Source organism: Beta vulgaris, chromosome 3 (genome assembly GCF_026745355.1).
Source record: "Beta vulgaris subsp. vulgaris cultivar EL10 chromosome 3, EL10.2, whole genome shotgun sequence".
Classification (NCBI taxonomy): Eukaryota; Viridiplantae; Streptophyta; class Magnoliopsida; order Caryophyllales; family Amaranthaceae; genus Beta; species Beta vulgaris.
In genome coordinates, this window is record NC_079204.1 from 30,225,791 (window position 1) to 30,248,998 (window position 23,208).

The 23,208-nt window shown below is 39.7% G+C and overlaps 1 non-coding gene across 1 annotated transcript; it reads right to left on the bottom strand.

Annotated features, from left to right (window-relative positions):
- Window positions 1-18,720: 18,720 nt before the first annotated feature.
- On the bottom strand, window positions 18,721-18,827 carry LOC125494057 (small nucleolar RNA R71). The gene has a single exon (XR_007270441.1). It is a non-coding gene; the product is annotated as a small nucleolar RNA R71 (small nucleolar RNA).
- Between the last annotated feature and the right edge of the window lie 4,381 nt (window positions 18,828-23,208).

The following is a 23,208-nucleotide window of genomic DNA, read 5'->3' on the forward strand; positions in this document are numbered from 1 at the left end:
CTGCTTCTCCATTAGTCTGAGGTCGACTAACAGCGGAGAAACTGGTTTCGATGCCGAACTTGGAGCAGTAGTCTCAAGTTGGGCTGTTGTTGAATTGTTGGCCATTATCTGAGATGAGGATTCGAGGGACCCCAAATCGAGTGATTAAATTCTGCCCAGATGAATCGTTGAACTTGTTTATTAGTGATGGAGGCCAAAGGTGCAACCTCTATCCATTTCGTAAAGTAATCGATTGTCACCAGTAGGAACTTCGCTGCCCTGAGGCATGGGGGAAAGGTCCAAGGAGATCCATTCCCCACATGTGGAATGGCAGAGGGGCCTAGATCGTGGTCAAGGAGCTGGCAGCTTGGTGAGGAAGGTTGGCATGCATCTGGCAGTCTTTGTATTTTTGAACCATCCTCGAGGCATCTTCTTTCATGACGGGCAAGTAGGACCCTCCTCAAAGAGCTTTAGCGGTAATTGTTGGAGCGCCCTGATGACTCCCACATGCCCCCTGATGTATTTCTCGGAGTACATAATCCCCTTCTTGGGGAGTTAGGCAACAGAGGAGTGGGTGAGTGAATGATTTTATATACAACTGCCCCTCGTGGTATGTGAACCATTTAGCGGTAATTCAAGCTCGTCCTCGGGGAGGATGCCATCTCGAGAGTAGATATGATTTTGTCCATCCAGGTAGGACTTCTATCGAGAGTGGTTACTCCCCTGTTGATACTTGGGGCTTTAAAAACTTCCCACATAATGGGTCGAGGTGAGAGGTCTTCAGCTGAGCTTGCTAGCCTTAAAAGTGCATCTGCTTGCTTATTCTCAGATCGAGGGATATGAGTAATGGTGAAGGGAGTTAGATCAACAATTTCTTCCTTTACTTTCTTCAAGTACATCTTCATGCTGTCTTCCTTAACCTCGAATTCCCCTGTTACCTGCCCAACGATGAGCTGAGAATCAGAGTGGGCTTTGAGCTTTCGTGCTGCAGCTGTTTTGCATAGCTGGATCCCGAGGAGTAGTACTTCGTACTCGGCCTCATTATTTGAGGTAGCAAAATCGAACTTGATGGCATACTCTATTATGTTCTTTTGTGGGTCCATGATCAAGAGTCCAGCGCCACACCCGGCTTTTGATGATGATCCGTCGACAAACAGCTCCCAGAAACCTTCCTCTGTAGGCTCGGGCCTAAAAGTGCATTCTGCTATGAAGTCTGCTAAAGCCTGTGCTTTGATAGCACGTCGTGGCTCAAATTCGATGCCACAGTCTGAGAGATGGTTAAACCAGTCTGTCACCCTGCTAGACTGGTTCTTTTCTTCAATCACCTTCCGATGAGCTGACTAGTGAGAATTTTGATGGGATGAGCTTGAAAGTAAGGTTTGAGTTTTCGAGTGGTGAGGACAAGGGCAAAGATCATCTTCTCAATGGGAGGATATTTGGCCTCTATGCCTCGAAAGGCATGGCTTATGAAATATACCAGATGCTGATTTTTCTCGCGTTCGACGACTAGGATTGCGCTAAAGGGATGTTCTGATACGGCCAAGTAGACGAAGAGTGTCTCTCCTTGCAAGGGCTAGACAAGCTTAGGGAGGCTGGCCAAATGGGTTTAGAGCTGTCAAAAGGCTTCTTCCGCAACTTTATCCCAGTCAAATGTCGACTGCTTCAGTGTTTGAAAGAAGTACCGGCTTTTGTCGGCAGGTCGAGATAGGAAGCGTCTCAGGGCCGCCATACAACCGGTTAGGAATTGGACCTCTTTAACTGTTCGAGGGCTCTTCATTTCAATGATATCTTGAATTTTATTAGGGTTGCCTCTATTTCCCTTTCGTGCACAAGAAAACCCTGGCACTTTCCCCCTTTTAGACCGAAGACACATTTCTTCGGATTCAGCTTCATGTTGTAGGTGCGCAGGGCAGAAAGCGTTTCCCTTAAGTCTGAAATATGGTCTTCCTCTTTCTTGCTTTTGATGATCATGTCGTCGACATAGACTTCGACATTTCACCCTATCTGTTTCTCGAACATTTTATTTATGAACCGCTAGTAGGTGGCTCCTGGGTTCTTGAGGCCGAAGGGCATCACCTTGTAACAATAGACGCTAGAACTGTTAGTGAAAGCTGTTTGCACTTGAACTTCTTCAGGCATGGGGATTTGATGATATCCCGCATTTGCATCCATAAAGCTAAATAGTGATGATATCTGCGGAGCTCCCAATATCGATGGGCGTGAGATATGCCTCTCGGTACTTCAGTTTACTTAGGCAGTCATGGTGATGATATCTGGGGAGCTCCCACTGTCGATCAGCACTCGACCTACCCGTAGATTTGCAATTTTCATCTTGACGACGAGAGGGTCATCGTGCGGGGTCCGAATTGGTCGATGACTGTCTTTGAATGTCATTGTTGGGCACGTCCCCAAGGTAGTGACATCCGTCCTATTTTTTAGGGTATATAGGTATTTCTTTCGAGAGCGATTGGTTTAGCCGCCCGAAGCATATCCTCCTGCAATGACGTTCACATACCCGACCGTCTAATCGCTCCGGGACTGGTTTTCTTTTGAGGCTCACTCTTCTTGTCTTTTGGATCTTTCAAGTATCGATTCAGTTTCCTTTCATCGGCTAGTTTATCTAGCGCTCTCTTCAGCTCGCGACAGTCACGGGTCCTGTGACCGCAGTCGTGATGATACTCGCACCAGAGCCTCTTGTCTCTCTTGTTAATAGAGGTCCTGATGGGATTAGGCTTCGATAGTGTGTACTTCTCCTTGATATCAAGGTATATTTCCCTTCTGTTTAGGTTGTATCGAGGGTCTTTTCTGTTGTCCTCCAGCTTTGTCTCTTTCTTTTCAAGGGACGTCTCTTGGGGTGTCCGCTCGAGGAGTGTACTCGTATTTTCTTTTGTTGGAACTTGGTTCCTTATGCGTCTTGCAGATATCGGAAGCTTGGATGAACTTTTGAGCAATATTCATAGCTTCTGAGAATGTCAAAGCCTTGCTCTCTACGAGTTTTAGCTTGAACCTACTCGAGGGGTATAACCCGGACATAAGTGCGTTAAACGCGACGCTATCCTGGAGGTCGGGACCCTTTAGGGACTCTTCATTGAATCTATTGATATTAATTTGCCAAGTCTTCATCTCTTCGTTGCCTAATGGACATGAGATGGATACTCGTTTTGCAGTGTCTTCGACCGACTATGAAGTTTTGCTTGAAGGCCGTTTTGAGGGCCGCGAAATTCGAGATGCTTCTAGGGGGAAGCTCAGTAAACCTGGTGAGAGCCTGACCCTTCAAGGTGTTGGGGAAGAACTTGCACTATGCAGCCTCGCTGCCTATCTGCACGCTCATTTGTGCCTTGAACGCTGCCAGGTGATCGATAGGATCCGTGGTCCCACCATAGTACTCGGTTGGTGGGACTTTAACTTTTCGCGGGTTGGGAGTCCGCATGATGTTTTCGTTGAAAGGAGTTATGAAACCCAGGTTACCCATTTGGGCCTCAGACTCGTGGCTGGGTTCAGAGCTGCTAGATGCTTTGCTCGTTTTCTCGGCCATCTTTGTTCTGCTGTCGAGATTCCCTCCGTTCCCGGTTAGGGATTGGGGGGTCTTTCCTACTATCGATTGTGCCTGTTTCTCGTTCAAGACTTCGCGGGCGTCACGCCTACCATTTCTTAGGTAGCGTTCATTGGTAACGTACCTCGCGTCCCCCTTACGGGGAGCAGTTCGAGCTGACCTTTGAGGAGCCTGAGGTGAGTTAGGGGGGTCGAGGGTTTTGACCTGAGGTGGACGGTCGAGATGACCCGCTCGAGGTTGTCCCAAGACCAATCGAGGGACGGGGGTAATGGGCGGCCTATTCGAGGTGCCTTCTCCTCCGGCATGGAAATTCAGTATCAGGGCCCTGAGGCTATGCTCGAGGTTATCACTGAGGCGATCCGCTAGCTGCTGGAGGTCTGGCTGAGTGACCGGATAAGGATTGGTTCCATCTGGGGCAGATGCGTCCTCTATCGAGGATCCCCTGAGTTGATGGCACTGGTTTCCTCTCGAGGGTGTACCTCCTCGAGGATATGTTGATGGTGAGATAATAGGACGGGAGCCCACCGGGGGTTCCCCGCTGTCTCATCGGCCATCTCGGGGGGCGGGGTTCTCGTGCGATACGATGGGCTCGGAGACCTTTGTCATCGCCGGGTTCTTTGAGTGTTGGCCATGACTTTTAGTTCCATGTCCCCACAGACGGCGCAAACCTGTTTCGGGTAAAAACTCGTATGATGGGGGATGGATCGAGATTAGGAAGCGTAATGGTGACCAACTGCTTGGAGAATGCCAAAGGACCTGCAAAAGCGAGAGTTAGACTACCCTGGGAGTGGATCCGGGATCTCCCCTCCGACGATCAAGTTAGTTGATGTGTATTAATTGGGATGTAACACCCCGCACTTCCGAGCTGCTAGCTAAACATACTTAAAATACGCTAATTACAATTAACGCTTAATAACCTCGAATTATATTTACTTGCAGCGAAAACATAACCTAAAGAACGATCCTGGACCTGTGGGTCAGGGCCTACAACAAATCATCCTCAAAAAAAAATAGCATAATTAACTATGATTCTTAAACTAATCTCATTTAATTACCATCTTTTAAGGAGATAACAAATAACTTAACATGCCCACAATAACAATACTTATTAACTATCCTCAACTATACTGAAACTAGAAAGCAACACCATAACCAATTCCACAAGGACATGACTTCCTCTTAAAATCTGATTTTGTAAACTAACTAAATCAAAATCTAAATTTTGATTTCAAAGTTGTAAAACTCATCTCAATGTGCTAACCAAGGATTAAAGATTCAATTTTTATCTTTAGAAATTGATTTTGCTAATCAACACAAGATTTAGAATTCAAAGACTAGTGCAATTCCATAAATAATTAAACATATATAAATCAGATTTTAATTCGTAAATAAGAGTAATACTAATTAACCACAGATTCTTGCTAAAGAATTTCAGAACTGAAGCTCAACAACAATTTACAATAGCTAAGAATAAGGAGCAGCAACACCACCAACTGATATGGGCAGCACGAAAGCAATTAAGTAAAGGAGAGGAAATTACATCACCAATAATAGCAGCAGCAATAACAGTCAAAACAACAGCTGCAACTCGACCACCACCAGCGGCGGCGGCATCGGACCACCAACCGAACAACGACGGCAGCAACATAGAAGCACAGGAGACGAAAAAGAACAGAACGACCAAAAGCAACACGGTCGAGCATCAACAGGTTAACATCCAGCAGCCACGAAGAGAAGAGAAAAGAAAGTAAAGAAAAACGGCTGCATCAGCGCCGGCGTCGGAAAGAAAAAGAACCCGGCAAAAAGAAAGAGGTGATCGGAAATGGCGTGAGAGAAGCAGGGAGGACGCCGAGAGTGAGAGAAAAATGGGTTAGGGTTTTCATCTATTTTGTTGAAGCAAATTGAGGGTTTGACAACAAAGCAGTAATGTGGCAACTCCCACATATGCCACGCAAGACAAGAAGAAAAAAATGAGAGATTAGCTTTTATTGTTTTTATTTTTTTTTCTTCTTTTTAAGCTTAAAATCATTTACTAAATACCTCAATTTGATAAAATCCACACCGTCATAATTGTATTTAAAATAATAATTCTTAGTAATCTTTGTTTGATATTGTTATTTCACTAGGAACACTACAAGAGGGGGGTGAATTATAGTGTGGAACTTACTGCCCAAATAATGCGGAATTTAAAACATAAGCAATAAGGAACTGAAAGTGCAAGAGAGATTTTTACGTGGAAACTTCTTGTCTCAATACAAGAAGAAAAACCACGACCTACTCAGGATTTAAACTCTTCACTATAATAGGAAATCTCCTATGATTCAAATAAGCAAGTTCTTGATTTTTGGTACCCAAATATATGTTGGGTCCTTTCTTGTTAGTAGGAAGAACATAAAATATCCATATTCCTGATGTACGCACATATCTACCACTACTAACAAGGAACATCATGTACCGACATAAGAAATGTTTCAAATATTCATGATGCATAATAAAACTATCATTTGGCAAATGAATAATAATATGAGTGTGATATAACATGCCAAAAATAATGGATTTTCCTTAAGATGAGAAACCAAGTTCCAGAGACACAAATATGCATTGTTCCATATAACTTGTTCCTTCAACTATTTCTAGTATATGATTCTTTGATATTTTTAAAAAATTGGAAATCTGAATTTTGTCTTTAGAAAACAATGTTAAAGCTATCCTAAATTTCTATAAAAACATCAAAGCCAAATAAAACAATCTTACTAGAAATACTTAAGGAACAAGTTCCAATGTGATATATGCGTATAAAGAATATCTCAAGGAAGAGATACTTACATCAAAGGGGTTGTTCATAATCCTCGAGTGACTTTTAATTGTGTATAAAAAGTCTGCCTTCACTTGTTCCTTTGAATGACATCGGGTGAAGTTCCTTTCTCGTACGTGTTCTTTCTTCTTGCAGGAACTTAACTCAGCAGGATTTCCTGCTTATCAATGAGTTCGGCTCTGATACCAATTGTTATTTCACTAGGAACACTACAAGAGGGGGGGTGAATTGTAGTGTGGAACTTATTGCCCAAATAATGCGGAATTTAAAACATAAGCAATAAGGAACTGAAAGTGCAAGAGAGATTTTTAGTGGAAACTTCTTGTCTCAATACAAGAAGAAAAACCACGACCTACTCAGGATTTAAACTCTTCACTATAATAGGAAATCTCCTATGATTCAACCTATTACATACTCAAGTTCCACTCGGAACTCCAACTCTCTCACAATCTTCAACTCTATACTCTAGACTTAACTCTAAGTCTTTAAGAGTTCCCACAACTCTTTACAAAAGGTTTACTCAAACCCTTCACCCCTAGATAGACTTCACCTAAGTCTACGCATACACAACAAGAACTTACTCAAGTTCCTAACTCGAACTTACTCAAGTTCATAACTCGAACTTACTCAAGTTCCTAACTCGAACTTGATACAAGAATTCACTCAAACCCTTTACCAAGTTCCCATTACAAGAGTTCACTCAAACCCTTTAACCCCAAACACAAATACAACGCTTGATAATTTGGTTTAACTCTAGTATATAGAAACTGAATAACTGTAAAGGAACATGGCACTCGTAGGAACTTGAAACTCAAGGAACTGACTCAAACAAGGAATAGAAAATATATTTTTTTGTAACGCTATTCCTTAAGCCAAACTTATGGAATGACATAAGTCTAACACTATGGAAAGACACCAGTAGACAATTTGAAACTAATTGAACTTGTATATTATTAGCAGTCTTTTAGAATGAACGTGGGATTAATCATGTGTTAGTGGTTAAACCATTATCCCATGATGTTCCTTACTTGAAGGAACACGTTCCTTAAACATCCCATGATCTCCATGATCACTGTTAAACGTGGGAGAGAATAAATTACTGCTCCTTAATTTTAGCAACCACTTTAACCATTAATTTGAAAATCTGATTTAATTAAAAACATATTAATTATTAAATCTGAAATTAAATCATTTTAATAAAAATATTATCTTTAAATTTCTTCCGTAAAAATAGATATATATTTATTATCTTTTGAAAAAAAAATCTTTTCCTTAAAAAGATTTTCCATGAAATCAGATTTTTCCTTAAATAAAACGGTTACCTATAATCTAGGCATAATTTACTCAACTGACATAACTGTACCTTGTAATGCTTCCATCCTAAGTCCATTCCTTTTAATAGTTAGTTCCTTTAACTTGATTATAGACTACCACGTCTGTTCCTTTAGAGAGGAACAGACAGACAATTCTTTAACAATACTCATTATACGTATTATAAATCTAGCCTTTATTTTCTCCAAAAACTAAAAAGATAAAATTAAATTAATTAAAATCAGATTCTTAAAGAAACCGATTTTATTAAACCTCTTTTATTTTAAAACTAAAACTTATCTTTTATTTTAAAACTAAAACTTATCCTAAAACAACTAACGCATATTATTTATAAATATTTAACCACGTAGAGATTTATTAAGAAATAAACTCTAAATAAATTCTTATAGATTAAGATAATAATATGCATCAGATTTATTGACTCTTAAATACTTTTGACTCTAAGTTCCACGAGTTCCTTTGACCTTACGAGTTTCTTTGACCTTACGAGTTCCTTTAGACCTTGTTCCCTTACCTTTCATGTTTCCATATACTTACATGAATCCTAGAAAATAAACTCATATTTTCTGCCTTCATGCTCCATGCTGCTCCAACTCAAGAACCACATGTTTATATATAGCTCCACCGTTGGAACTTCAGTGTGCTAGTTCCTTTAAGAAACTTCGCACTCATAGCTCAGGAACTTCTTGTTTCAACTCTGAAACGTATATTGCTGCTCCCACTCAGGAACTGCTCCAGAACTTCATATTCAATGTTCCTCATAGGATGTACCTAGGAACCGCTCTATTTGTGTTCCTTATAGGAACTCTTTTAGGAACTTCACTTGTGGGAAGACCTTCAGATGTGATATATTCAACCTTTGATAACTTGTTTCATGTTAATGTAATATGCACATCTCAAACACACATGTTAGTTAGATAATCATCATTTGTTTACAATCATCAAAATACTACATGACTCAACAGATATAAAGCTTAGTTAAACTAATAAACACAATTACTTAATTTAAAACATGCTTAAAAATACGGCTGTTACACTCTACCACCCTTAAAATAAATTTCGTCCTCGAAATTTAAAAACTTAAAACTTTAGATCATTTCAAAACGAATACATGACATAAAACATTTTAACAAAAGTTAGCACAGAACTCATAACGAACTATAATATCTCAAAAGAAAAATTTCCTAACTTTCTGAAATCTCAATCAATATAATTCGATCTTTCTCTTATATCCACTCAAATCTAATACCCAATAGACTTTTCACTTTTGCAAATTTCCCAACACTCAACCTTTAATTTCTCATTTTCAATTCCTCAATTTTCAACTAACTAATAACCCAATCAATTTCAAACATTCCCAAATATCCTTCTTAATCAATATGTCATGATATGAAGATCACGACAACTCCGAAACAACCATGCTCTGATACCACCTGTAACAGCCCGCACTTCCGAGTTGCTAGCTAAACATACTTAAAATATACTAATTACAATTAACGCTTAATAACCTCGAATTATATTTACTTGCAGCGAAAACATAACCTAAAGACAACCTGGACCTGTGCACTAGTAGAAAAACACTGATTTGCGTCCCCTGATTTGCGTCGCACTGAAACGGAAATGACGCAAAAGGGTCATTTGAGTCGCACGCGAAGAAGAGTGCGACGCACATCAATATGTAAGTGAGCACCAGTATGAGCTATATGCGTCGCATATACCATAGGTGCGTTGCAAGAACCCAATGTGCGTCAGACCTGCAGGAACATACGACGCAAATCAAGAACCCAATGTGCGTCGCATGTTACTTTAGCGCGTTGCAAAACCCAATTTGCGTCGGACTCCATGACCCGTCCGACGCAGCGCGGCCCATTAACACGCGTGAATTTAAGGGTTCCATTTCACTCTCTCACTCACTCCTATTAAACCTAAAACCATTTACTCTCAGCCGTTTGCTATCACTCTCCTCTCTCTTCCCCTCACTCACTCCATTTCTTTCAGATCCGCGGTTCTTTCTCCTCTCTCTTCTCTCTCTCTCCTCTCTCTTCTCTCTCTCTTCTCTCCCTCCCTCCCTCACTCCATTTCAGGGTCCCATTTTGTTCATTCAGCACTACAATACTACTGATTTCGTGAAATTTCTTTCGTTCCCTCACTCACTTCATTTCCTTCGTTCGTTCAGCACTACAAGACTACTGGTTTCCTTCGTTTGTTTTATGAGTACTGATTTCGTTCTTCGCACCCAGACTACGTAACAATATATCGTTTTTCTTCTTTTTTGCATGGATTAATTTTTAGCTATTTGCCATTTTTTTCAGATCTGTTTGAAGACCGTCTTTTTTTCGACATTTCTTCGTTTTTCCAGTTCGAATTTCCAGAAATTTCACAAAGAACAACTGAGGAAGAGTCATAATTCCAGAAATTTCGTGACTTCCAGTTCGAACACTTCTTCGTTTGTTTAGATCTGATTTGTGATTTTTAGGTTCAATTTTTTATCTTAGTGTTGTAATTTTTAGATCTGACAAAGAACAAAATTGAAGAACAATAATATTTTATTTTTGTTCAGTTTTTAGATCTGATTTTGTTTTATTTTCGTTAATGTGTTTCATTCTGTTTTGACAAATGTTGTAATTCTGTTTCATCCATGTTGTATAATATAATTTTGACATTTTTAGATCTAGTTTTATTTTCGTTCATATGTTGATTTATTTCCGTTCAATTCTATTTTCGTTCATATGTTGTCATTCTGTAATTTAGATCTGGTTAATGCTGAAATGAATTTTTGTTTTTATTTTTGATAAATGAGCGATTTGCATCGGATGTGGCTCTCCATCCGACGCAAAGCCTACTTAAAATGAAGCATATGGGTCGCACATGGCCAATGGTGCAACGCAGATGCGTGATGTGCGTCGCACCATTGGCCATGTGTGACGCACCATGGGCTGCTGGGGATGGAATTGGGGGCTGGGGATTGATAATGTGCGTCGCACCGTATATAGGGTGTGACGCAAATAGCGCAACCATCTGTGTCACTCGTCATATGATGCAGATCATGTTTGGGCTATCTGCGTCGAGGCCTTTGGCGTCGGACCTATGTGCGACGCAAATAGGCGCCTCACATCCGACGCAAATTGCCTTTTCTGTACTAGTGGTGGGTCAGGGTCCACAACAAATCATCCTAAAAAAAATAGCATAATTAACTATGATTCTTAAACTAATCTCATTTAATTACCATCTTTTAAGGAGATAACAAATAACTTAACATGCCCACAATAACAATACTTATTAACTATCCTCAACTATACTGAAACTAGAAAGCAACACCATAACCAATTCCACAAGGACATGACTTACTCTTAAAATCTGATTTTGTAAACTAACTAAATCAAAATCTAAATTTTGATTTCAAAGTTGTAAAACTCATCTCAATGTGCTAACCAAGGATTAAACATTCTATTTTTATCTTTAGAAATTGATTTTGCTAATCAACACAAGATTTAGAATTCAAAGACTAGTGCAATTCCATAAATAATAAAACATATATAAATCAGATTTTAATTCAGAAATAAGAGTAATACTAATTAACCACAGATTGTTGCTAAAGAATTTCATAACTGAAGCTCAACAACAATTTACAATAGCTAAGAATAAGGAGCAGCAACACCACCAACTGATATGGGCAGCACGAAAGCAATTAAGTAAAGGAGAGGAAATTACATCACCAATAATAGCAACAACAACAACAGTCAAAACAACAGCTGCAACTTGACCACCACCAGCGGCGGCGGCGTCGGACCACCAACCGAACAACGGCAGCAACATAGAAGCACAGGAGACGAAAAAGAACAGAACGACTAGCAGCAACACGGTCGAGCATCAACAGGTTAACATACAGCAGCCACGAAGAGAAGAGAAAAGAAAGAAAAGAAAAACGGCTACAACAGCGCCGGCGTCGGAAGGAAAAAGAACCCGGCAAAAAGAAAGAGGTGATCGAAAATGGCGTGAGAGAAGCAGGGAGGACGCCGAGAGTGAGAGAAAAATGGGGTAGGATTTTCATATATTTTGTTGAAGCAAATTGAGGGTTTGACAACAAAGCAGTAATGTGGCAACTCCAACATATGCCACGCTAGACAAGAAGAAAAAAATGAGAGATTAGCTTTTATTATTTTTATTTTTTTCTTCTTTTTAATCTTAAAATCATTTACTAAATACCTCAATTTGATAAAATCCACACCATCATAATTGTATTCAAAATAATAATTCTTAGTAATCTTTGTTTGATATAAAGCTTAGTTAAACTAATAGACACAATTACTTAATTTAAAACATGCTTAAAAATACGGCTGTTACAGGGATGTGTGAAGTAGTTTTCTAGGATTCATTACCTCAATAAATGGGGATCTTCTCCATATTTATAGGCGTTGAAATGTGTGAAAATGTCCTTGCTAGGCTGGCACCGAGATGGGTGGGACCTACTGAGGGCTTGCCATGCTGGCGAAGGGCCCAAACAAGAGCAAAATGGGGTAAGTAAAGGGTTTTAATCGGGTTTAATTTATTTGGTGAGGGGACACTTGAAGGACAAAAATAGAGAATAATGATTGGGTATTTTACCTTGTATAAATAAAGTAATGAGTTTTTTTTTGCCTTTGCTAATAAGTTGCATATAGACGACATTGGATGCTAGCTGCCATAAGCCTTTGGAACGGAACAGTTTTTTGGCTTGATCCTAGTGGAGCAGACTACATCCGTGAATTCGCTGAACGGATCATCAGTGAGTATGTGACCTAATCATAGTTTATTAATATTTATAGTTATCCTATTATCAATGTCTTCATCTAATTAGGTGAAAATTTCTTAGAGGTATTGTAAAATTTAGTATGGTTCATCGAAAAGACGTCAAGAAATTGAAAAAGAATCCTGTATGGTGGAACAAGATACAGGTTTGTGTAATAATATATCTAAAAATATACTATATGTAATGACACATTTGAATTGAAATAGTTATGTCAATTGTTGATTTATTTGAACTTTTGCATGACAGTGTCCTCGTCAAGCTCTAGGCTCCAAGGATTGTGACAATTATGTTTGTTGTTACATGATTGAAACTATCGCAAGTAAACGAAAATTATTTCCTGATAACTTCGTCACTCATTAATATCTAATAATTTTTAGGGATTGAAAATATTTGTGAGGAACGAGAAGAATGTTACTGTTGCTTATACTTCATTTACAATCGTATTTTAAAAGAAACACACCATTTAAAGTCTTTTATATAAAGTCTGTGCACAGGTAGTTGATGTTCTTTATCTTTCCAGTACATATGATGCGTATGTCACTTGAGTCATTCATGCTCTTACCTTGTTATCTCTATACGTGTTGGTTTTCGAAACAATGACATTATTTAAGAAGTTGGTTTTATGATATGATTATTGACGTTAAATTGGTGATCCATAATGTGTTTGAAGCACATCAGACGTGAGGTAGAACTGTTAGACTACCTTCCATCATGAACTAGGAGCTAGCCTTACATGATATGAGTTAGGAGCTAGCCTATATGATATGAAATAGGAGCTAAATCATTGTTTAATTCATAAACCCATAGCACACCAAACCTTTTTAAAGAAGGCATTTTTTCCCAAACATCCACTGCTCGAATGTGGCGCATAAGTTATGAGGGAAAACCAGATTTCAAAGGAGAATCTACAATGCAGTTAAGATGGTTAGTATCTTCAATGAAGGAGTTACATAAGACATATGTAGCCTCTTCAAGGGGGATTAAATTCATATGCATAAGTTTGGGTTTTGAATTTATTTTCCCAAGCACTAGTAGAAAAAAGTCCATCTCATGCCGTCAAAACCGGGCTTACGGATGCGGTTTTGGTCCGCAACAGATGGGCGCGCAGCAACTTTGAGAAATAATTTGATGCGGTCCAAAATCTGATGCGGTTTTGAATAGGACCGCATCAGATTGTACTGATAGGATTTTAAAAAAAAACGACAACAACCACATATCAACAGCAACAGCAGTACTAGAACGAAAATTATATTATAAATTACAGATTATATATACCAAAGTTACAGAAAAACGAACAAAATGCATATCTAACTAAAAATATGTACAAAAAAAAGAATGAAAAAACGTAAATTACAGAAATATACGTAAATTACAAAGAAAAAAACGAACTAAATCTAACTAAATATATAAATTACAGAAAAATGAATGAAAATTACAAAAAAAAAAAACTAGATCTATAATTGCAAAAAAAAAAACGAAAGAAAAAACATAAATTACAAATTACCAATAATTGCAAAAACGAAAGAAAAAACCGAAACAAAAAATAACGAAAGATAAAAAACGAAATAAAATACGTAAAAAAAAAAGAAAGAAAAAACGTAAAAAAAAAAGCTAGATCTATAATTGCAAAAAAAAAAGAGACTAAGAACCCTAAATGTTCGCTTTACTTGTGCAGCTCGTGGAGGTTCGTGGCGGAAAGGGCAGCGAACAACGAACAAAATCGGACGACAAAGCTTAAGAGACGGCGAACAACGAACAACAAACAAAGCTTAAGAGACGGTGAAGAACGAACAACGAACGAAATCCGACGAGTTTTCGACGAACAACGAACGAAATCCGTTGACTTTTCGATCAACAATAACGAACGAAGAACGAATTTCGGCGAGTTTTTCGAGAGAGAAATGCGAAAAAAAGTAGAGGAGAGATATTGAAGGCGAAGGGAGGAGGGAGATGGTGATGCAAGTCCAGGGTCTAGAAGAAAATCCTATGCATTAGTGTTGATACTTATATTTTCAACAGCCATAACTCGGTCAATTTGTCTCATTTCGCGGACTTTAAGTTCACGAAATGAGCCAAATTGACCGAGTTATGGCTGTTGGAAATATAAGTATCAACACTAATGCATAGGATTTTCTTCTAGACCCTTGACTTACATCAGATGGGTGATTAGGTTTAGAGAAGAGAGAGAAATGACAGAGGGGGGGAGAGAGGAAAGGAGGCTGGCGCGCGTTTAGGGTTTTAAATTTATGAGGGAAAAGGGAAGAGAGAGAGTTCAGATTTATGAGAGGTAAGGGTGTAAGGCTGGCACGAGTTTTGGGCTTGGTCCATTAAAAAGAGGCGCGCGTTTTTTGGGCTGTTCTTTTGGGTGCGAAAATATAACCATTTTTCTGATGCGATCCAAAAATCGCATCAGATTTTTAAAAAACCGCAGCGATTTTTAATCTGGTGCGTTTTTTTGAGGACCGCATCATATTGTTTTGGCCAAATTTCCCTTCCCTTTTTTGGTTGATTTTCGAATGTGATTTTAAAAAAACCGCATCGAATACTAAGTGACATATAAGGTTTTTTCCACTAGTGAAGGAGGCAAACCAGGAAAATACTTTGATCCTTGGTGGAATGAGTCCACGCCATAGTCTTCTCCATGGGCAAAGAACAAAGATTAATTGAGGGGATGATTTTGCTAGTTTTTTCGAATGGATTTTACCGAGAAGTTCCCTGATTTGCTTGGGAGCCACACAAAAATATCATCATTATCAATTAAGAGACAAAAATCACGAACAGTATATGGGAGATTGGCTAGGTAAGACACGTCCCTGGGCCTTAGCGATCTTTGCCCATCAAAATTCCACTGCCACTTAGATTCGGCCCAATAGCCAAAAGATGAGATGGTGTCATTCGGGTTTGAAGAGATTAGGAACAGGTGCGGGAAAGCTTGCTATAATGGGCAGGGACCAACCCACAAGTCATGCCAAAAAAAGAGCAATGATTCCATTACCCACTTTCCTTTGTATCTTTGACTTGAGAAGATCACTAGTTTAAGGTTTTTTAGAAGGCTCGCGTAAATGGTTTGCCATGGTCCCCCATTCAGGGGGGTGGACAATTCTTGGATTTGAAAGAGCGATGAGTATCCGTATTTTTCACGGACCATTGTACACCAAAGAGCCTTTGGCTCACTTATGAGTCTTCAGGCCCACTTAAAAAGTAAACCCGAATTTCTATGCAATAAGTTACCACAACTCAATCTGCCAAGTTATTTCGGAAGCTCCAAGGCCTGCCACGATACAAGGGCCATCGAAGCCTTTTTTGTTCCACCACTCCACAAGAAGCGTCTCTGCAGTTTATTAATTTTCTCCAAAATTGCTTTTGGAGCAACGAATAGAGATAGATAACAGAGGGGAAGGCTGGAGATCGAGGCTTTTAAGAGACTAATCCTTCCAGCAATTGATAACATACGCCCCTTCCATGATGCTAATTTACGTTCAACGCGAGCAATAATCGGGTTCCAAGAGTCTAGCCTCGATATGTTACCTCCAATGGTAAGGCTGAGTTAATAAACCTATAAAATTTTGCCTATATATCAACTATATATAGGTTTGCTCTTGCCATTTGGTAAACTAAAAATCGTCTAAAATCTTCTCGAAGCCACGTGTCATGCGTTTACCATTCATTGGCCACGTAGATTTTGTATATAATGGGCCAACTAAAATTAAGCTTCCCTAAATATGAAATATGTGCATCCAAAAAATATACGCATAAAATCACGTTTATACAATTGAAAACTTTTTCTTGAACTCATCTGAATTCTGAATCTGAATTCTTACTCTAATTCATAAAAGCTTAATGGAGATAAAATTGAGTATTGAGGAATTAGAGAGGAGGACTCAAGAACAAATATAAATAATGAAAATACAAATGTTTTTGAAACTAATTATTTGTTTTAATTTTCTTATTAATTACAGATTTAGAGTAATGTTTTCCATGCAATTGTGGAGTATAGGACCATACAAATGGGTGGTTTTCGTTCTTGATTGAGTAGAGAGAAAGTGACATTAATTTGATAGAAATAGGAAGAAAACAAAGATAAAAGGTTGGGGTGGCTGGTGATGACTGATGATAGGGGAGAGTGATAATGTTTCAACAGAGTATGTGATATTATGATTTTATATAGAGCTTTTCTCCCCTACTTATATGCTTAAAGTTTATGGTGCTCTTAGGAGCCATTTTGTACTAACTCTCTCCATCTAGTTGTGGTTTGCTATTTTGTTCTGTATTGCACGTTTTGGGGAACTATTACCTACTTTATATCTGTTATACGACCGCTACACTAGATTACAGAGGTTGAACGCTGAGTCCCGAGGTCCCGAGGATGCTTTCCGGAACATTGAGCAAAACAAGAGCCAAGAAATGAGTGAATGTTGATCTGCCCGATAGGATTGGGAGGTACAGCCCGATCGGGCGCAGAAGCAAGACAAGAATTTCTGTTGCGGGCTTGATCGGGCGTTGAAGCCCAGTCGTAGTTCGCTGCTTCGCCCGATTGGGCGACATGGCCCGACAACATATGGCGCCCCTAGCAAATCTGATGCGCAGCTGCTAAACTTTTAGGCCGCCCGATGTCATCGGACGCCTATGATTTTGACCTGGTTTCTCTATGTTGGAGCCTGATGCTGTCGGGCGACTTTGGTCCGATCGGGCGACGTTACGCCACGCGTTTTTTAATGAATATGGGGTGATTTTCGAGAATTTTTGCTATGGATTTTAGGACTTGTATAAATAGAAAAATTAGAATTTTTAGAAGACATCTTGGTTTTTATTATTAGTTTTCTCTAGAGAGTGTTTCAAGAACCTTAATTTAGTGCTTTTTGATTGCAATTCAAGATCGAACCTTTTTCTTATTCACAAGTTCAATATAATTCGGTACTCTTTCTTTATTACTTCTTCTATTGTTAATTATATTCTTTTCTCAGTTATTTGTTATTTTTCAAAGTATGAGTTTTTATATTAATTTTGCTATGGTTTTCATAATTATGAGTGAGTAGTTTTATTTCTAGGATTGTGGGGATCTACGTATGCAATGAGGGATTGGTAGATTAGTTTGATTGCCTTATATTTCAATTGTTTCATATGGTTGAATTTTCATGCTAGATTTATAAATTAGGCCTGATTTATATTTCTATTGTTGCAATACTGAATCTGATTCGAGAGGAGAGATACCGTATAGCTTTCAATTATTAGGCAAAGTGACCCTTGACATGCGAGAGCGGTTGGGTGATCTTTGAGGGAGGTAATGTTCGAGAGAAATTACATGTGCCCTGGACAGTTTGACTTATTAGGTGGTTATTATTCTTCCCTGATTTCCCGAATCGCATGCATAGTGATCCATGATTCTAGTGCTTTATGATAATTATACCTTCTTATTTAGTATGTTATTGCTTAGTTTAGTAACACAACCATTCATCTGATTTTGTTAGTGTAATATTAGAGTTCAGAATAATATATAACTTTCTCCCTGTGGATTCGATCCTGACTTCCCTGACTACTAGTTAGTGGACCTTAGGTTATTTTTGATTAGGTGATACGACTTTAGCCTATTAAATTTTGGCGCCGTTGCCGGGGACACGATTTATTTTTATTTTTTCTGAATTACAGAATTCCTACTCTTGGAGCATCTCACGTTTGTTTTAGTGTTTTTGGTGTATGAGCAGGAAATTGAAATCCCCAAATCTCATCCCGTTCGATCCGGAGATTGAAAAGACCGCTCGTAGACTCAGAAAGAAAACTAAGCAAGCTAAGCTGTCTGCAGGGACACCCTCCCAAAAGACACCTTCTCCACCATCTTCCCCACAAGAATTCCCCCCCTCACCTATTACTCTCAACATGGGTGAGAATGTTACACGAACCTTCAGAGACTACACACAACCATCTTCTGATAATGTGCCTACTGGGGTACGGATGCCCACTATCGCCGCTACAAATTTTGAGATCAAGTCTCATGTTCTAAATATGGTTAAGAGCAATCAGTTCGCTGGGTTACCATCTTAAGACCCAAATCAGCACCTGTAGAGGTTCTTATAGTGTTGTGCTACTCAGAAACAAGCTGGTGTTACTGCTGATAAGATGAAACTCCTCCTATTTGGCTTCTCTCTGTGCGACAAAGCTCTATTCTGGTATAATAAGCTTCCTTCCACCATCACCACATGGCCAGAATTTTCCAAGATTTTTCGTATCAAGTGGTACCCTTACCAAAAGACTGTCGATATGAGACATGCCATAATTACTTTTACCCAAGATCCTGGTGAGTCTTTATATGAAGCTTGGGAGCGGTTCAAGGATCTGCAGTGTCTCTGTCCTCATCATGGTTTGCACCTGTGGTATTTACACTAAAGTTGATGCAGATACACGACGAGTAATTGATGGAGCATCCGGTGGGTTCTTCATGGATAAAGCGATTGAGGAAGGGTATGAACTTTTGGAGAAACTAGCATCTAATCAAGCATCTACTATTCGTTCCTCTATGAAAAAGGGAGGTAAAAATGATGTCGAAGCCACTTCCTTACAGTTTGGGCAACAAGCTGCTCTAACTCAAAAGATTGATTCCTTGAAGTTAGGTAATGACTCCTCCCACATGAGTGTTAATGTGATGGATAGTGCTTCTAACTACAATGTTCACCTTTGTGATGCTTGTGGGATACCTGGGCACAACTCTCAAGAGTGTCCTGCGATCCTATCCTCTACTGTAGGGGGCAACTGAGAGACAGTTAATGCTTTTCAGTCACAACCTAGGAACCAGTTCAACCCATATTCCAACACCTATAATCTAGGGTTAAGACATGATACAAACCTTTCATATAGGAGTACTAATGTGTTGAACCCTCCGCCTCAACAACCATATGTGCCTCAACAACAGGGTCAACAATATCAACCACCACAACAAGCTCCACCTGGCTTCTAGAGAAATCAAGCACCTTAATAACCTGCTCCTACTGCAGACCCAACCATGACATAGTTGAAGAACATGATGTTCCAGATGCGGAAAGGGTTCAATGCTTTTCAAGCCGACACAAAAACTCAACTGGAAAATTTAGGTACGCATAACAAGATGTTGGAGACTCAACTAGCTCAGTTGGCTAGTTCTTCTGCTAGTAGGCCACCTGGGGCCTTACCTTCGCAATCAATGCAACCAAGGGAATGCCAATACCATCACTCTTAGGGGTGGAACACATTATGATGGTCCCCCAATGCTTAAGGATGGTTCGGTTGAGCCATAAAAAATTGCAGACGTCACTGAAACTTCAACATCTCCTGAGGAGACCACCCTTGCAAATGCAGAGACGCAGCTAAAAATTTCATCTGCCACTCCTACGATAAAGGTACCATTCCCCAATCGTCTATCTAAAAATAAGCTTGATCACAAACTCGGTAAGTTTATGGAGGTAGTGAAGAAATCTTCAGTAACTGTCCCATTTACTGAACTTATTACTCAAGTCCTGCATATGCTAAATTTTTGAAGGAAATTTTGACTAGGAAGAGAGCCTTTAATGCATGAAACGTTGCCTTACTGAAGAATGTAGTGCTCTTTTGCAAAATCAATCCCCCCTAAATTGAAAGACCCGAGGAGTTTCTCCATCCCTTGTAATATTGGCACCATTTTATTGACAAAGCCTTATGTGATTTAGGTGCTAGTGTTAGTGTCATGCCCCTTACTGTTTGCAAAAAGCTTGACATGGGAGATTTAAAATGTACCAACATTACTCCTCAAATGGGCGACCGTTCTGTTAAATACCCCTAGGCATCTTAGAGGACGTCCCTATGAGGGTAGGTAAATTTTTTATTCCTGTGGATTTTGTTGTTCTTGACATGGAAGAGGATACTCAAATCCCAATCATTTAGGGAGACCATTCCTTCATACTGCTGGAGCTGTCATAGATTTAAAAATGGGAAATTGACTTTGACTGTGGGGATGATAAGGTGACTTTTAGTTTGACCAATGCTTTGAAAAGTCCCATGCTAGAGAAGCCTGTTATAGAATAGATGTCATTGATGTGCTGGTTAATGATGACATGCCTCAATCCCTTTGCGGGATCCTTGGAGGCTTTGCTTTGTTTTACTCTTCCACAGGTGATGATATCCGGACTACTGAAGTGGATGATTGGGAATCAGCTTTTACCTGTGTAGAGCTTGATGGTATCACCACTCGCGAGGAGGAACGATTAGTATGTGCTACTCAACTGGTAGAGGTAAAGAAACATGAACTGAAACCCCTTCCCCCTTCTCTGCGTATGCTTTTCTGGATGATCTGAAAATTGCCCTGTGATTGTTAGTGCTCATAAATGATGGTCAAATGTCCTAACTTTTGTCTTTTGCGACAACATAAAAAGGCCATTGGATATATTTGATGATTTGAAAGGCATAAGCCCTGACTTTTGCATGCATAAAATTCATCGAGGATGATCATCGTCCTAGTATACAAGGTCAGCTCGTTTGAACCCAATATGCAGGAAGTTGTCAAAAAGAGGTTATGAAATTGCTTGATGCTGGGATTATCTATCCTATTTCTGATTCTAAGTGGGTGAGTCCAGTTCAAGTGGTTCCTAAAAAGGGCGGTACTACTGTAGTTAAAAATGAGAAAAATGAATTAATTGCTACAAGAGTAGTTACTGGGTGGCGTATGTGCATTGACATATAGGAAATTAAATGTTGCCACTAAGAAAGACCATTTTCCCCTTCCCTTCATTGATCAGATGTTGGAACGTCTAGCTTGTCATTCTCTTTTTGTTATCTAGATGGCTATTCTGGTTTCTTCCAAATCCCTATCCACCCAGATGACCAGGAAAGACCACATTTACATGTCCTTATGGTACCTTTGCTTATCGAAGATGCCCTTTGGCTATGTAATGCCCCGCTACTTCCAACGTTGTATGATGGCCATTTTTTATGAGTTTATTGAGTCCATTATGGAAGTATTTATGGATGACTTTAGTGTGTATGGCATTGATTTTGATGCATGTATGCTAAATCTAGCTAAAGTATTGAAAAGATGTGAGGATGTCCCCTTTATTAACTGGGAGAAGTGCCACTTCATGGTTACTGAAGGAGTGGTACTTGGTCATATTATTTTAACGAGGCATCCAGGTGGACAAAGCAAAAATTCAAGTGATTGAGAAATTACCCCCTCCTGTGAATGTCAAGGGAGTTCGAGGCTTTCTTGGTCATGCGGGATTTTATCGCCGCTTTATCAAGGACTTCTCTAAAATTGCTAAACCACTTACTCAGTTGCTCCTCAAGGATGCCCCGTTCCTGTTTACTGATGAGTGTCTTGTGTCTTTTAACAGGATCAAGCAAGCTCTGATTACTGCTCCTATCATTCGATCCCCAAATTGGACCCTTCCATTTGAGATTATGTGTGACACTAGCGATTATGCGGTGGGAGCTGTACTTGGTCAGAGGAAGGACAACATCCTTCACGCCATATACTATGCTAGCAAGACACTAGATGAAGCTCAAGTTAACTATGCCACCACGGAGAAAGAGCTTCTAGCTGTGGTTTATGCACTAGACAAGTTCAGGACCTATCTGCTTGGGTTTAAAGTCATTGCCTACACCGATCATGCTGCATTGAAGTACCTCCTAGCCAAAAAGGAAGAAAAGCCTCGACTCATTCGGTGGATTTTGCTACTCCAAGAATTCGACTTGGAGATCAGAGATAAAAAGGGAACAGAAAATGTAGTGGCTGATCACTTGTCCAGATTGCAGTACGAGGATATGGAAGAAGGCCTACCCATTCATGACTCCTTTCCTGATGATAAGCTCCTTGCAATCACTTCTGTCACCCCGTGGTATGCAGACTTCGCCAACTTCTGTGTGAGTGGACAAACTCCCCCATAGCTGAGTTACCAGCAGAGAAGAAATTTCTCCATTATGCCAAGAATTACTTTTGGGATGATCCTCTTCTTTACAAGCTTTATGCTGACACCATCTACAAACGATGTATCCCAGAGTGGGAGGTGCATGAAATTTTGAAGCACTCTCACTCCCTTCCATGTGGAGACCATGCTGGGCCCTCTAAAACAGTCGCTAAGGTACTTCAGTCTGGTTTTTACTTGCCGACTTTATTCCATGATGCTAGTACTTTTGTTAAGTCTTGTGATGCATGCCAACGAACAGGAAATATTTCCCGTAGACATGAGATGCCCCAAACCCCCATTCTGGAAGTTGAACTACTTGATGTATGGGGTATTGATTTTATGGGTCCTTTTTCCTCTTCCTCAGGCAACAATTTCATACCTGTCGCTGTTGACTATGTGTCTAAGTGGGTAGAGGCCATTGCATCACCAACTAACGACTCTAAGGTTGTCATGAAAATGTTCAAAAAGATTATCTTTCCAAGGTTTGGGGTACCAAGGGTTGTCATTAGTGACGGGGGATCCCATTTTCACAAAAGAACTTTTCAAGCCTTATAAAAAATATGATGTCTACCATAGGACTGGTCTAGCATACCATCCTCGGACAAGTGGGCAAGTAGAAGTGTCTAATCGTGAAATAAAGACTATCTTGGAGAAAGTGGTAGCTAAATCTAGAAAGATTGGAGTGATAAGTTAGATGATACATTATGGGCTTATAGAACTGCCTTTAAGACCCCTATTGGTACCACCCCTTATAGACTAGTCTATGGAAAAGCATGTCACCTCCTTGTCGAACTAGAGTATAAGGCTTTTTGGGCTATTAAGGAGTTAAACCTTGATG